The following is a 17,612-nucleotide window of genomic DNA, read 5'->3' as shown; positions in this document are numbered from 1 at the left end:
AGTTTTCAAAATTGTTTGTGTCCTCCTTGTTTGTAATATAAATTTGAATGCTTTAATTCCAGTTCAAACAACTGTATGCATTCCTTTCTTGGACGGATGTCTTCCTTCTCGGAATCCTTGGGTTTCTGTGTAATGAAATTTCTTAATATATTTGTATCAACAATGGTGTCGGATGTCTATGCAATCTGTAGGGGTTATATATATCGTTCTTCATCACTACAAAATATATATTTTTAGTGCCAGATTCAAGTTTATGTTTCTTCGCAAAAAACTGTTGAGATATTAGTTGTTGTGGCCATGAAAGAATTATGGTTGTGGGTTTAATCTTCTTAGTTTTGGGTTTCCAATAGGATATTCGGGGTTATTATCCCAACAGAGTTTCTTCCTTGTTGTGGAATACTAACCCGTTTTTCTTACTGGGTTTCGAAAAACGTATGCCCATACCAACTCTTACATTAGGTCTGAGTGCTCTTTCGATTTACATTTCTTGCCACGTTACTTGGGATTTCTTCTATTGTTTCATTTTTCCTCGTGTTCTTCCTTTATATTCGCAGTTACCTGCATGAGGGTTTATTTTAATGCATAAATGTTCTCTTCAATATCGAATTTTTTGCATGCAAACCTTAAGACCAAATCCTATTAATATTCAATCGATTGTTCAATCTCAGTGAAGTTTTTTTTATGTATTGAATGAAAGGGAAACATTTTTTTTTATCATCCTATTCTGGTTCATAATACCCATTTTCCTCCAACATTTGACATTTGACAATTGCTGATCTGAAATCACTTGTGAATGATCTCAATTAATTAATGAAGGTATTACAGACCCATGTGCTAGGGTGTGCCTATGTTATTTTAAGAAACGGATCGATAAGATTGCGAAATACATAGGCACTTGGAACAGTAAGAGAAACACAGTAAGCAAATATAAAAACACAACAAATTTAATAAGGATTTCACCCAATCCTCTTGGGCTATATCTCCTAGTCCAGCCTTCAGTGGTGGCCTTTTCTATTGTGTCTTAAAGCAGAGATTTTATAATAAGGAGCTCAATTTGAGTCTCACTTAATAGATGATGATCAGTAGGGTGGTACTTGGATCCCCCAAGCCTCTAGAGTACACAGACTCCCCCTTACTGAATCCCGACCTCAACTGGTCTCGATGGTATGAGCCCAATTTGGTACTCAATACCAGATAGGTACACACAAAGGAGTTGCTTGAACCTCTCAAGCCTTCTCTGGAGTTCACAGACTCTCAGACTCTCTTTGTCTCTGTCTGCTCGATGTTGCCTTTGCTCTGCAGGTCAGCTCGGCTTCTCTGTTCTCTACAATTCACTTCTTTCTCTACTTCTGTTCCCTCTGCTCTTTGTCTGTTCATGGCTTAAAGCCAATATGCTCTCTGACTGTTCATTTCCTCTTCCAAGCTCTCTGGATCGCTTGCCTCGGTCTGCTGGAATTCCCCTGCTCTGTGTCATCATCACTGTGTAATGCTGCACAGAGAGGTGGCCACTTGTCACCTTACGAATTGAGTGTCAGTTTTCCTTAAACGGTCGTTATTTCCATTACTCCAGGATTTGCCTGCGAAACTGATTCTTCTGCCAGCTCATCGGTCATGCCAAACCTCAAATCTTTATGTGCCTCAGTCTATTTCCCCGTCGAATCTGGTCATCCATCAGGTTAATTCTCCGTCGTTGATCTGGAGCCTCCAGATCCTATGGTCTCCGTCTATATCACACGGGTAAGTTTCTCAACCATTACTCACACGATGTAAGCAGTTTTCTCTCTCATCCGTTGGACATGCATCACCCATTGTGTGGCATCGCGCTGAACTCGGCCAAACCGACTTACCGCTCCAAGTGCATGCGATATCCTGCGGGTTTTCGGCGTGGGACCCACCTTCTAACGATTTCCGCACGATTTCCTATTTTCCTCGTGACCGAGCGTTCGGGGCTTTCCTTCACTGAGATTTTTGCCTTGCGATACGCGATTAGCACTAATCACGTATCAAAAACTGCCTCTGTTTCTGGATCTGGGCTTCCGATTGCCAATTTGGATCCATGCGTGATCTCCATGGGCCAACAGTCAGCGCTCTTTGACCGAGGGTCCTTGTTGTTCCGTGCTGGCCACAAATTGCCATTGTCCAAAGGTCACTTCTGATAAGCTCGTTATTCCTGAGATTTTGAAGCCTGACATAATTTGAAACAGTCATGGAAATGTTTAAGGATCCGATTTGGATCACGGCCTTCCCACTGAAAAAGCTTTTGGACCACCAAAAGTTGGTTTTAAAGCATCAAATAAGTGAGAGTATAGCTATCTGACTTGTCCAATCTCTATCCAATTTTCACTGCTTGGCTTTGAACCCTTGAGTCCAATCTTGAGGTGCTCAACGTCTACCCTGCGCGTCATCCTCACCTTCCTGTCCAGAACTGTGTCTTCCTGCAATTCATTGAGATATTTAGGTAACAGATCATCAATAGAAGGCAATTGACTCTGCTCTTTGGGATCTTCAATTAACGAAGGTTCAAATAGTCTCAAGCTGTCTACATTAACGACTGAGTAGATGTGCATGTAAGCTGGTAAATCAAGGCAAAAATCATTCTCACCAATTTTCTCAAGTATCTTGAAAGGTCCATACCTTATTGGCTTTAGCTTTTTACCTTCACCTTACATTTTGTCTTCACTGATATACAACCAGACTTGATCACCAACTTGGAAACTATGCTCCATCTGATGCTTGTCATGCCTTGCCTTGTATCTGGCTTGGCTTTTTTCTAGCTATTCCTGTACTTCCTGGTGAATCTCTTGGATTTGTTCAATGAACTTGGTTGCCTTGTCCACATCACTGTGTCCACCAACTGCTATGTCTTTACCAAAGACAAAATCCAAGGGAGACCTTGGTGTGAAACTGAAACAAGTCTCAAAAGGAGATCTCTATGTAGAAGAATGTTTGGCTCGGTTGTAAGCATGTTGCACATAACACAAATGTTCATCCCAAAGTTTGGGATGCTTGCTGCAATAGCCTCTGAGCAACTGGATCACTGTCCTATTGACTACCTCTGTCTGGCCATCTGTCTGTGGATGAAAGGCTGTGCTTTTCTTTAGTTTGGTGTCCATCAGTTCCCACAGACTCGACCAAAACTTTCCAACAAATCGGGTGTCTTGATCAGATATAATGGAAGTGGGTAATCCAAAATGAACCCATACATGCTGAAAGAACAACTTTATAGTTTGTTCAGCTGTAATCTGTTTATTACAAGGTATCAAAATACACATTTTGCTGAACCTATCCACAACAACATATAAATAGTCCTGACCTTTCTTAGATTTAGGCAATCCTCCAACAAAGTCCATGGAAACACTTTCCCAAGGATGAGAAGGAACTGGTAGTGGAGTGTACAAGCCTATTTTTCTATTGCTGGGCTTTCTTTTAGCACACATGGTACACCCTCTTACATATCTAGAAACTGTCTCAGTCATTTTTGGCCAATAACAAAATCTTTGTAGTTGTGCAATCGTTTTACTTAGACCAAAGTGACCTGATATTAGAGAAGTGTGCGCTTCCTGAATTATCTTTATTGTTTCAATTTGTGGAATGGAAAGCTTCCCACAATTAGACAAGAGTTGGTCCTTGATGTGATAATCCAATTCTTCTACTCGTTTTCCTTGACTTAAATTTGCATATACATCTTTGAAATCTATATCTTGAGAATATTGTTCAATGTAGCTCTCATGCAGTACTAAATTATGCTTAAGTATAGTGGATGCATTTATAATAGGTCTAGACAACATATCTGCAACTTTATTGTGTATGCCCTTTTTATACCTGATGACTAAATGAAATTGTTGTAGAAAACCCATCCACCTATAGTGTCTTGATTGCTGCAACTTAGTTTGGGAGTGTAGATATTGAAGTTGTTGATGATCAGTATGTATGACTGTCTCTTTTCCCATTAAGTAATGTTTTCACACTCTGTACTAATGCATACAATTCTTTATCATATGTTGGATAGTGAACTACTGCAGATTTAAATGCTTCAGAATGATAACATATGGGTTTACCGTGTTGTATCAACACTACTCCCATGGCATAGTCACTAACATCCATTTGGATCTCAAATGGTCTTTGAGGATTAGGCAGTGCTAGTATTGGTGTTGTACTAATCTTTTCTCTCAAGGTGTTGAAGGCTTTCTACTGTTCGCCTCCCCATTGAAACACCTTGTTCAATCTTGTTAAAGTATGTAAGGGGGCTGCAATTAAGGAAAAGTTGGAAATGAACTTTCTCCAATATTGTGCTGCTACTAAGAGGCTTCTAACTTCTGTAGCAGATTTGGGTTTAGGCTAGTTTACAATGACTGCCACCTTAGAGGGATCTATCTTCAATTCACCACCCCCTACTATATGACCTAGATAATTCAAAGATGTTTTTCCAAATTTGCATTTTGAGAGTTTAACATAAAGTTTTTCTCTTTTCAAAACATCTAGTGTCTGCTTAACATGCTTTAAATGTTCTTCCCATGTTTTGCTAAATATAAGAATGTCATCCAGATATAAAATAACAAAATCTTCAAGAAAAGGTCTGAGTACATCATTCATTATTCTCATGAAAATAGTAGGAGCATTAGTTAAGCCAAAGGTCATAACCAGCCACTCATACAATCCCTGCTTTGTTTTGAAAGCAGTCTTCCATGCATCTTGTTCTGCAACTCTGACCTGATGATATCCACTATGCAAGTCTAACTTGGAAAAATAAACAGCTTCTTTCAATTGATCTAATAGGTCATCTATGCGAGGAAGGGGGTAACGATTTTTTATCGTTATCTTATTCAGTGCTCAGTAATCAATGGACATTCTCCACGAGCCATCTTTCTTTCTCACCAAAACGATTGGAGACCCTCATGGTGATGTGCTAGGTCTGATGAATCCCTTCTCGAGCAACTCCTGCACCTGCTTCTTGATTTCTGCATTCTCTAAAGCGGACAACCTATACATTCCGATGTTAGGCAATGGAGCATCTTGCTGCAAATTAATATCATGTAGTATTTCCTTTTTGGGTGGTACACCTTTAGGTTCTTGAAACAAGATATCATATTCTGAAACAACATTTTCTAAACTAGCTCGCTGTTTAGCATCACAACCCTCAAATACATTGGTTTTATCAGGTTTCTTTTCCTTTACAACCATTAGTAAAAATTGTTTGCATGAATTTACAATTCATTTCATCTGCCTCAAGTTTATGAAAGTATAATTATTCTTGAGCTTATGAGCTCTTACAAAGTATTCGATTCCATCTTTAACGAGTACTTCCATAACATTTTTTAATTCTTTTCAAAGAGGAAAGGAGATATAAGTCAAGGAAATTGTTATCATGTACTCTAACCTCGTCCCCTTCTATTATTAAATAATAAATTCAAGAAAAATATCACTTACTCATACCTCACCCCTTTTTATTACCAATGAATAATTTTAACAGAACCCCTTATTTTTAGTATAGGAAAAATGAGTGATAAAACGATTAAATCAGATAAATTGGCAATTTCCCCACCCGAAGAAATCACCACCAAAAAATTGCAAATATTCCATAAGAATTCAATGCTTTAAAATAATAATATTTCATTTAGAGAAGGAATTAAAATGATATTAACAAAAATACCTATAAGGCACAATTTTAGGACACACTGCATTTTTTTCACTTGCTACGATGATTTTGGGAGAAAGACGAAGACTATTACAACAAAGTTCAAAGAAAAACCCTAAAACTGAACAAGTGACATAAGAAATCAAAGCATACAAGAAATGATCTCAAAACATATCCAAATGATATGAGATTCACAGTGTTTGCATCCTCTGATTCACCAAGCTATCAAGTTTCAAACATAAGGAAGACAACCACAAAAGTTGTAGGTTGATAATTAAACACATTCTAGAGATATTCCTTATGGGGGGCACATAAAATTAGAGTCACAAGTTGAATTCACAATCAAAGGCATAAGAACATAGAGTTTTTTTGTTGCAGATAAATCATTGGAAAAACGTAGAAGGTCCAAAATGGGAAACCATAAACTCTGCAAATAAGGCAAATAAGTATTAAGTGTCCCAACCATACTGTAATCGCAAATGGGGTGCTAGCTAATGGGTTTATGTTTCCTTTAAGTCACATGGTTCTAATTTCCTGATGCAAGTCAAACATCTTTCACACCATACACAACTGGCATTAGAAAGCGTAAGTAATATGTAGAAAGGTGGCCAACTATTTTCGTAGTGAAAGGTGACAAAAAGACAATAGAGATAACCCCTATACAATTCATAGCACACAACATATAAATTGAGAAAGTTGGCATTTGGTAGAGGTGGAAAATGGAAGGGAGCACATGCATGTTGGGGCTGGAGGATGACCATCAAATATATACATGCAGTTATTAAGTATTCAGGGATTTTTTGTCAAAATTGTTCATGTCAAATGTTTCAAAGGACGTAGTGGCAGAGTTCCTTCAATTCTTATAAAAGGATATCAACTCGTCATGAATTTGCTTTGTTTATGGTTACATCTTGACCAGAGGCAGCTTGACTTCTCTATCAAATTATTTTCTCAAAGAGGATTTTCCAAGGAGGTAAGTGCAGGGGAGGATATTCTTCTTCCATTCTTTCATGAATGTGAAATATATCTATTGAATTGGGGAGGGGATTTACTCTGAGGTTTTGAACTTATTTTCATGGAAGGGCATCAGTTTGGATTTGAAAAGCATAGGGACTGGTGGAATTTCAGGTCCGGGAAATGTTTCATGGATTGTTGGTGGGGAATTAGGTGGAGGAAAAGCGTAAATACAAAGAAGAATATGTGCTCCATGTTTACGCATAGAAAATGTACATATTGTATTTTGAAAGCTCCAAAAGGAAGTCATTGAAATGCCGCTACTCATTGTTTGGATGTTCTGGAATGAGTCTGTTTGCTGAAAAATATAGGCCTCTATAGCATATATTACCGTTGGAAGTTGACTCAACTACTTGGAACTCCACCCAATGCACTAAACATAATGCAGGCACAAATAACTGGGGAAATTGAGTGAAGGGCATGCTAATAAATTGAAGGGCATGTGAATCCAATGCAATAACTAACGCAACACAGGCAAAAGTAAATGGATAATTTGAAGAGGCAAAATGATATGGAGAAACTGAATAAGGGCTTGGCTCCATGGCTATGGCTATTCAATGCACAAGAAGGCGGGCAGGAAGAATATTATATGTGAATCGAATGTGAATTTGTCGTGGGAGATACACATATATGTCGTGGGAGATACATAAAAGACCTACAAATATGTCATGGGAGATACAAGGTAATCTGTTGTTTTTGTCAGGCTCTCAATAATAGTCCACGTGGATAGTCCAGAAGGTCGTGGATAAGTGGATAGGTGGTAGTTTTTAATTAGAAGAGGGAGGACAAAATTGGAGGGCTCCTATTGCTTGGGGTGAACAAAGTCTACTCACCTCAAGCCCGTAGAGAAAAACACGTATCGATGTAATTACACATACCCTCATCCTCATTATTAGTCTAGAAACTTTAACGTGCATTGTTCTCTTTTTCCATAGTTTCCTTGTAATAATATGCTTCTACAAACCTTTTTTCTATAATATTTGATACATCATATAAAAATCATACATCTTTTATTTACATTATTTTCTTTTTTCTTTTGTATTTTTTATCATTATTATTCCCAAACTATATTATGAATGATATTTCTCTAAAAACACTCGTGTATTGTTCACTTTTCCTATAATTTTTTACTTAATTCTGTGACTTTTTATTTATTTATTTATGTATTCTTTAACATTATTTTTATCAAGCTATTTTATAATAGTGTTATAAGTATCAAGAATTTTCATTTATATAATTTCATGTCATATGTACTTTATATTTATTATTTTGAATATGTTTTTTTTGTTTTTTAAAAATTTCCTTTCACCTATTTCTAATTTTATTTTATTTATTTATTTTTAATTTTAATCAATAATATTATAAATTATTTTCTTATATTCTTTTTTATTTAATCTTTTTATTTATAAATATTTTTTATATTTATATATATAATATAAGTATTAATAATCTATTTCATTTCATTTATTGTTATTATTTTTATATTTTATAAATATTAATAATTATATATAATAATTTGTTTATTAATTTTTTTAAAAATATTAAAATATTACTTTACTATATAATTTAGTAGGGTATCAACAATATCCAAAGAACACCGAAAAAGATACCAAATATACCAAACATTTGGTACCCATCAGTTTCTTCTTATTTCATTGATTTTTACTTTATAACATCAAGGTTTATGGAGAGGTTTCTTATAAAAGTGTTCTTCCTACACACAAACAGAATTACATAGTTCAATTTTTGGGAAATTATTATTGTTGGTCTCCTCAACCTACTCGAGTTGATCTTTGATATATTTTTCTTATATCCATCGACCTTTAATCTCCATCGATTTCACCATCATACAAGACAATATAGCGAAGAATCATGACATTACCGAACGGCCATATCGATTTCACAATCATACAAGACAATATAGCGAAGAATCATGACATTACCCAACCGCCATATATTACTTTGACGCAATCGATAACAAAAGAAGTTGGTGAAAAAATCTTCATTGAAGTGGACAGCACAACATGCCCGGAGAAGTAATAATGTCGAGAGGAAGTGAAAGCGCTTCTATTTGACTAATGCAAGAGTGAAGGAGGGTGTCGTAGGGCTTTAATTTTTTTCTTTTTACCCACTCCGACAGTGACACATCTTGCCACAGGGCAAGTACATGAACACAACTCAAATTTTAAAAAAAGTTTGTTCCAAGAACGTTCTATTGATCCACTCTTGTCAATCAAATTTCAAAATATTTTTTAATTCTACGGGCCAAAATTTTCCCAATATTCACTGTTGTTACCTGATTTATTCTTTAAATAACTCAGGGTAAGATGATTTTTTCAAATTTTTTATTATGTGGGAGTATCTTTTTCGCTAGAGATTTATTTTTTAAATAATTTATGGTAAGATGATATTTTTATTTTTTTTTTTTTTATTTTTTTTTTTTTTTTTGTGTATTTTTATACTTTTTAAAACAATTGTTAATCTATTTTTTTTAAGCATTTCGACAACTCTAAGCTTATTTTAATTACTTATTTGCTAAATATTCTGTAATATGAAGACAATCACAATTAAATAATTGACCACACCTATATCCATCTCATTACCAAATATTCAAAGAATAAACAATAGATATAAAATGCTGCCTCCAACCGTGACCGATCTTGCCACCAACAATTACATGAACATAACTCAAATTGAAAAAATTAAAAATTAAATAAGAATAAAAAATCGTTCGATGAATGTTCTATGAGCAACCAAAGGACGAGCCTCCACCTAAGAAAGTTTGAGAAGCACTTGATGTCCAGGAATTGACATATGAGGAACAGTGATGAATGACCTTCACAAGATAGAGCAGGTGGAGAAAGAGGAAGTAGATAACTATCAAAACAGTTTCAGAAAAAAAACAAATTAATTGACGCCGCAAGAAATATTTTCTACAAGGTAGCAAATCAATCGAATGTTATTATTTATATATATATATATATATTAGAATCATTTAAATTGAAAGCAATTAATTTGTATATGAGCTTGCCGTCTAGCTCAGGCCCCGCTGCAAACAGAGCTTTGAGGGTCGATGGAACCGTGGTTTCAAATTTAACTTCCGGCCACGGACTGTTAATTCCAGAAGTGTTGGTAGAGTTGAGATAAGATGACAGGAAGTATGAATAATGGGGTATTTTTTAAATCTTGAAGATGGTGTAATTAATGTATGATAGGAATAGATGAAATACCCATTTGATGTTTTTCTGTGGTGATCCCGTGATCCCAATATATAGAAAAATGATACAAATGATAGAAATATGTCTTAGAGTTTAGAAAACAGAATTTACTTCATTAGATAATAGAAGCATACTTATTCTTCCTCTACATACAGTCATGACAGTCACTCTAAAGTAAGACAGACATTTTAAATAATAGATATAACTCTATTTATACGATTACAGATAAGCAGTTATCCCAAGACACAAGTTACTGTCTTACAAGTAATGCCCTATTACCGACGTTCTAGTATTTAACAAGGGCTACATCCATCATCAAAGTTGAAAATCTGTTGTCTTTTAGAATAAAAATTTAAAAAAATCTAAAAAAAAAAATGAATAGCTATACAAAACATTTAAATAATTTACGTTCATAAAAAAAAGTTGCACTTGAAGAAAGTAGGACCCCTCTTGGCTCATGTTAGATCAATATTTAAGATGGATCTATACTAGTTACAACACATGCAGTTCCAATCCTTAGCAGTACCATTGAATATATCATACCATTTTCAAATCCCATGATGATAGAGCAAGGACAAATTTTCCTATAAATATATACTAAGATGTCCTTATCCCATATATTTTAACATATATCATTTTAATTATACTAAATTTTGGAGTATTTAAAGAAAGAAAAAATATGCATAGCCTTTTTTTCAAGATGGTTTAATTTTTTTAAGTTTTGTTTTTTTTTTGGTTGAAATTTGACAATAATTTTTTTGTTGAAATTATAGTTTTATGTTATTTAAAATGCATATTTGAAAACAGAAATGTATTCAATGTTCTAATAAATTCATGAATAAATATTCAGATTATACATATTTCACACCTCAAAATTGTGAATCTAATAAATAATGTCTCTATATGGAAATGAGTTGCCTTATCCCGCCTGTGAAGTATTAGAAAATCATAGAGATGCACAGAATAAAACCAAATTTTATATTGAAAACTACTTAGACAACCAGTACATTATATAGGCACACATAGATAGCTTCTAGGACAATCTAGATCCAAATAATTCGGATAACCAAATCACAACACAAACTACGAAGACGCAACTCATGACAGATAGACTCAAACACTAACTACAAGAATACAACTCATCAATGCTATCTCGATATATCATTTCTACATTATTCTAACATCCCCCCTTAATGGAGAAATGGATTTTCAACAATGCCTAGTTGTTGTCAACATATTTCAAAGTTCATCTTTCCAAGAGGCTTGGTAAAGATGTCAGCTAAATTTTCACTTGTATTACAATACACTAAATGAATCTCACTTGATTGTATCTTTTCTCTTACAAAATGATGGTGGACTTCAATATGTTTTGTTCTGGCATGATAAATTGGATTATTTGCGAGCTTCATGGAACTCTGGTTGTAACATTTGATGCTTGTTGGCCCTCTTTGTTTTTCTCCAACATCTTCAAGAATCCTCGTTAACCAAATAGCTTCACAAGTTGCGTTGGCCAAGGCTATGTATTCAGCCTCTATGGATGACAAAGAAATAATTGGTTGTTTCTTGTAGCTCCATGATACGACCCCTCATCCTAAATTGAATGCATATCCATAGGTTTATCTTCTATCATTAGGATTTCCAGCCCAATTTGTATCAAAAAAACTTGCTAACTCAACATCAGATTCATCAGTATACAAAATACCAACATTAAGTGTTCCCTTCAAATATCGAAGGACTTTTTTTGCTTCTTTCCAATGGCTTTCACAAGGCTTAGCCATAAACTCACTAAGGACACTGACAGAATATGCTATATCTAGCCTAGTAGTGGTGAGGTAGTTCAAACTTCCCAGCAATGAACGATACAAAGTGCCATTCACTTCTTTAGATCCATCATCACTATACAACTTGGCATTCTGTTCCAAAGGAGTAGACATTGGTTTGCATTCAAACATATGAAATCTTTCAAGGATTGTCTTTGCATATTTTCTTTGTGTGATGATTGTCTTACCAGATTCCCTCCAAATTTCAAGACCCAAACAATAATGCAATTCACCAAGATCCTTCATTCCAAATACCTATGACAATTGAATTTTAATTTCTTCAATCAACCTAAGTGCACTTCCTATTATGATAAGATCATCAACATACAAATTTTTGTATTCTCCCCCCTGATAAGATATGAGAATTTCGCTGTATTTCCTAGTTTGTTTTTCTACCACATTTTTGAATTCCTTAAAGTACTAAAAAACATCACTTTTATTTCTTATGAAATAAACCCAAGCGTATCTAGATCTGTCATCAACAAAAATAAGAAATTACAATGCTCCTCCAAGAGATTTAGTTTGCATAGGTCCACATACATCAGTATGAATTAATTCAAGTATTTCTCATTGCCTTTTTACTTCATGTACATGAAATTGCTCTCTATTTTGCTTGCCAAGTGCACATGCTTCACATTCAACATGATTAGTCTTCATAACAGGAAGACCTTCAACCATTTTTTTTCTTTTAAGTAACATTAAATCGTTGTGATTTAAATGACCATACCTTTGATGCCATAACTTTTCTGTTGACATTGCTGTAGATGCCAATGCTTAATGCCCTGTCTTGGTCACATCTAGCTTATACAAGCCTCGAACTCTGGTACCTATGGCAATAAACTTGTAGTGATCCTGGATCTTTAACAACACAGTGTGATTTGACAAATTCCACCTTTAGATCTTGATCAACAATAGTAAAAACATAAAATAAATTATTTTTTACACTAGGAACATACATCACATCATGGACATGTCTCTCTTTTCCATTAGGTAACATCACAACTATTACTCCATATCCTTGAACTTGAAGGGATCTATTATCTCCTAGATAAACACATGTTCCATCAATGTTCTCTTGGTATTCATCAAACCAATCCTTATTACAAGACATATGGAGTGATGCACCATAATAAATGAACCAAGCATTCACATCATCAGTCTCAACAGATAATGTAGCATCAAAAACAAACAATTTGATATTTTAAAATCCAGCATTGATTGAGGTGTCTTTGTCCACAAAGTTCCCATTATGCCTCCTTTTTCTCTATTTAGACTCATTATATTTCCTTTTATAGCAATCTTTAGCATGATGTCTAGGTTTTCCACAATAATAACAATCACCATTTATTTTATCATGAACTGGAAATTTAGGTTGTGTCATACCTTTCTGAGTTGGTTGAAACTTTCTTCCTTTTATTTTGTCCCATGTCTTGCCTTTTTATGGTTTCTTACCCTTGGCTACCAATGCCAAATCTAAATTTTTTGAGCCCAAATTGAAGTTCTTCATTCTCTCTTCCTCTTGTATAAGAATAGCTGTCAATTCATAAAAAGTAGTAGGCTTCTTTCTAGCTGAAAGAATTGAAACAAAAATTTTATAATCTTTCACTAATCCATTTAATGTGATGGTGACCAAGTCTATATTGGACACCTTTTCACTCTCTCCTAACTTATCACTTAGCTCTTTGACACAGGAAATGAAATTGCTTATACTTTCATTGGCCTCCATTTTAATTGACAAAAGCTTGGTCTTTAAGAACAAAATCCGGTTAGTGTTAGATGTTTCATACAAGCTTTTGAGAACACCCCATGTTTCTTTGGATGTTTTACAATCCCTAATATGATGAATGATTTTGTCCTTACCTGAAATAAATGCATCTAGTGAAAGCAATCAAATAGGATTAGAAATCAATATCTACACTGAAATCAATGCATCTAATGAAAGCAATCAAATATGAGTAGAAATCAACATCTATGCTGAAATCAATGCATCTAGTGTAAGGTATTAAATATGATTAGAAATCCACATCTACACTGAAATCAATGCATCTAGTGCAAGCGATCAAATAGGATTAGAAATCAATATTTATAATGAAACCAATGCATCCTGTGCAAGCAATCAAATATGAGTAGAAATAAACATCGACATCAAAATCAATGCATCTAGTGTAAGGTATTTTATAGAATTATAAATCGATATCTACACTGAAATCAATGCATATAGTGCATTTGATCAAATAGGATTAGAAATCAACAACTATATTGGTTTCAATACATCTATTTTAGTGAAAATCTAAAATATTCATGACTTTCTAGATCTAACTTCTATGTTTGTATTTGTTTATGTGAGACTCTTTCTTCTTCCCTCTCTCTCCACCTTCCATTCTGTGTCTATCTTCCTCCCCCTCTCCTTCTCCCTCTTCCCCTCCCTCTCTCCCTCGTCTCACTCTATCTGCCTCTCTATTACTTTCTCTATCTTTCTCTTCTATCCTTTCTCACCCTGCCATCTATATTTATACCTCCCTCCATCTCTCCTTCTTTGTCTCTCTATCTCAACCCCCTAAACATATGTCACGCTCTCTCTCTCTCCCCATCTCTCTCTCTCTCTCTCTCTCTCTCTCTCTCTCTCTCCCTCTATATCTCTATCTCCCATCTATTCCTCTTCCTCCCTCCCTCTCTTTGCCTCTCTCTTCTACCCCCTCCTCAACCCCATCTATATCTCTATATTCCCTTGTCTCTCCTTTTCACCCCCAAAACATACACACTCTCTCTCCATATCTATCTATCTCTCTCTCCCTCCCTCTTCTTGTCCCTTTCTCTCTCCACCTTCTCTCTCTTTCTCTCTCTCACTGACTCTCCATTTCTCCCTTTCCACTCCCTCTCGAGCTTTCTCTCCCTATGTCTTTCATCCCCTTTCAACTCCATCTCTCTCTCCCCCTCTCTGCCCCCATCATACACACACTATCTCTCCACCCTCCAACTGTGTCACTTCCCTCTCTGCCCGCCCCCCCCGCTCGCCATATCTATGTCTCCCTGTCTCTCTCATCCCCTTCTTTCCCTATCCTTATCCTCTCCTTTTCTCTCTCTTCCTTCGTCTCCTCTCTTCCTCATTCCATCTTCATCTCACCCTTGTCACCCCTCTTTCCCCCTCCAAATCCATCTCTCTCCCTCCCTCTCTCCCCCTCCTCTCTCTCTTCATTTCTCTCTCTCATTGTGTCTCTCACCTCTATGTCTCTCTCCCACACTTTATTCTCCCTTCCATCTGACTCTCTTTCTTAAATATGATCCCATTGTATTTTATTTAAGAAAGTATTTAAATTAATAAAAAAATATAATTGGTTGTAAAATAATAAACTTATATTTTGGATCAATCATGTTAAAGAAAATACAATAACAAAAAAAATAAAAGAATCACGCACTATCTTTCCTCTATCATTGTTAATCACTTTGCTTTCTCACATCGCTTGGATCCTTGATTAAGATGCATCTATCCTAGTTCTTTATAATATTATTTATAGTATATAAATTTCACATATGTATATATAAAACTATTCTCATTTTTTAATTTATTAAAACCTCCATTTAATGTCTATGACAATAGCGTTATTAGTAGTAAGGATGGATGGTTTAGATATACCTCAAAAGTAATTATAACCTTTTTTCTCTTAGAATAAAATAATTAAAATAAAATATTTGTAAAATATTTTTATTTTGAAATAAGTTATTTTTTTTGGGCATGTGGTATTGATAAGCCATGGTATTGGCCCATGGTATTGTAAAAAAACCTACATAGAAGTTAATAATATCTATGGTAAATATTCATGATTAAAAATCTTATCATATTGTAAATATTAAGTTTTTATCCACTTATTATTAAATTTATAGATGGAACACATCTATATTAATTGTTACAAATATATTGATTACATAAAATATAATATTACAATATTATATGTTACCCAATATTTATAACCACCCCCATCTAATAAATAGTGGCCAGGGGTGGGGAAAAATACTAATTAAAATGTAATATTATTACATTGCATCTAATATTTCACGTCACACTCCACCCTAAATATTACATTCTACTCAATATTTCCCCTCACTCTTACTAATTTTATTGAGCACCTTCCATTATATTGAGTTTACCTTCCTACAATTGAAAACCTGAATGCAACGAAATATAATTTTACCTGATTATTGTTAAAGGACATGCCCAATTGAATCTTCTGCTTCCTTTACCTAATTTTGTCTAATGGATCTCTTTTTTTAATCATATTTCTTTAATAACATCTCCCTCATATTTTTTAAATATTTTTAATGTCACGTAACATGTGACAACATTTCCCTCATATTTTTTTAATAATTTTAGTGTAACATTACGTTACGTGACAACATCTCCCTCATACTTTGGATTATAGAGCGCCTCTCAACATAAAAATATTAAAAAAATAAAAAACAATTTATCACAATTCACTCAGCATTCCTACTCATTACTTTACTATATAATTTAATATGTTATGAACATTATCCAAAGAGCACCGAAAAATATACCAAATATTTGGTACCCATTAGTTGCTTCTCATTTCATTGATTTTTTCTTTGTAACAGCACGGTTTATGGAGAGGTTTTATTATAAGAGTGTTCTCTCCTGCACACAAACAGAATTATATTGTTCCATTTTTGGCCAATTCACTTCAACCTACTCGAGTGATGTCTGATATATTTTTTCTTATATCCATGTGATCATCGACCTTTAATCTCCATCGATTTTGAAAATGTTAGTAAAACAAAATGTATTATAAAGTTAAGAAATGCTTTTACCTACTCACTAACCCATAACACAATATAGCCGAGAATCATGACATTACCCAACCGCCATACATTACTTTGACGCAATCGATAATAAAAGAAGTTGGTAAAAAAACGTTCATTGAAGTTGACAGCACAACACGCCCCGAGAAGTGATAGTGTTGAGAGGCAGCAGGAAATTGAAGTTGACAGCACAACACGCCCCGAGAAGTGATAGTGTTGAGAGGCAGCAGGAAATTAGAGCGCTTCTATTGTCGGGCTTTAATTTACTATTCTTTTACCCACTCGGACCGTGACACATCTTGCCACACCGCAATTACATGAACACAGGTCAAATTTTAAAAAATGTTCGTTCCAGGAACGTTCTATGAGCAACCGAAGGACAAGCAGGGTTTCAGAAGCACTTTATGACAAATGAGGAACAGTGACGAATTACCTTCACAGGATGACGTAGAAGGTTTCAAATTTGTTCGGAAAATTTCGAAATTTGCTTAATATTTTGATAAAATTTGGCATAATTTTTACAAATTTAAATTATATTTATCAAATTTTAAAATTTTAAATAATTTAAAAGTTTTTGAAGTCGCTGAATACATTTCCATCCTAAAAACAAATTTAAAATACTTCTGCTACCAATTTTAAATTTCTTAGAGCAAATTAATAAAATAAATATATATATATAAAACAAATAATTTTTGTATGAGCTTGCCGTCTAGCTTGGGCCCCGCTGCAAACAGAGCTTTCCGCGTCGATGGAACTGTGGTTTCAAAAATTACTTCTGTACGCGGACTGTTAATTCCACAAGTGTTGGAAGAGTAGAGATATGATGAGAGGAAGTATGAATAAAATATGGTAGTGTTCTGTGGCAGTACCAGTGAATATATCCTGCCATTTTAGATCAAAACCCATGATAATAGAGCAGGGACAAATTTGCCTACAAAAGCAATGGATATATACAAATGGCATGGGTGCAATACTCTTTAGAAAATCTAATAAGTTGATCATCGGATATTCACCCTCGGGAGTAGTTCAATATTAGTAATATTGATGAGGATTTATTGAGAATCAAATTTTAGGTTTCTTCTTTAGTAAACTACATTTATAGCGATGGACTTG

This window comes from Pinus tabuliformis, chromosome 1_1 (assembly GCF_031772625.1).
Source record: "Pinus tabuliformis cultivar Carrire ecotype Pingquan chromosome 1_1, CPIR1, whole genome shotgun sequence".
Lineage (NCBI taxonomy): Eukaryota > Viridiplantae > Streptophyta > Pinopsida > Pinales > Pinaceae > Pinus > Pinus tabuliformis.
This window is presented reverse-complemented; position numbering follows the sequence as displayed.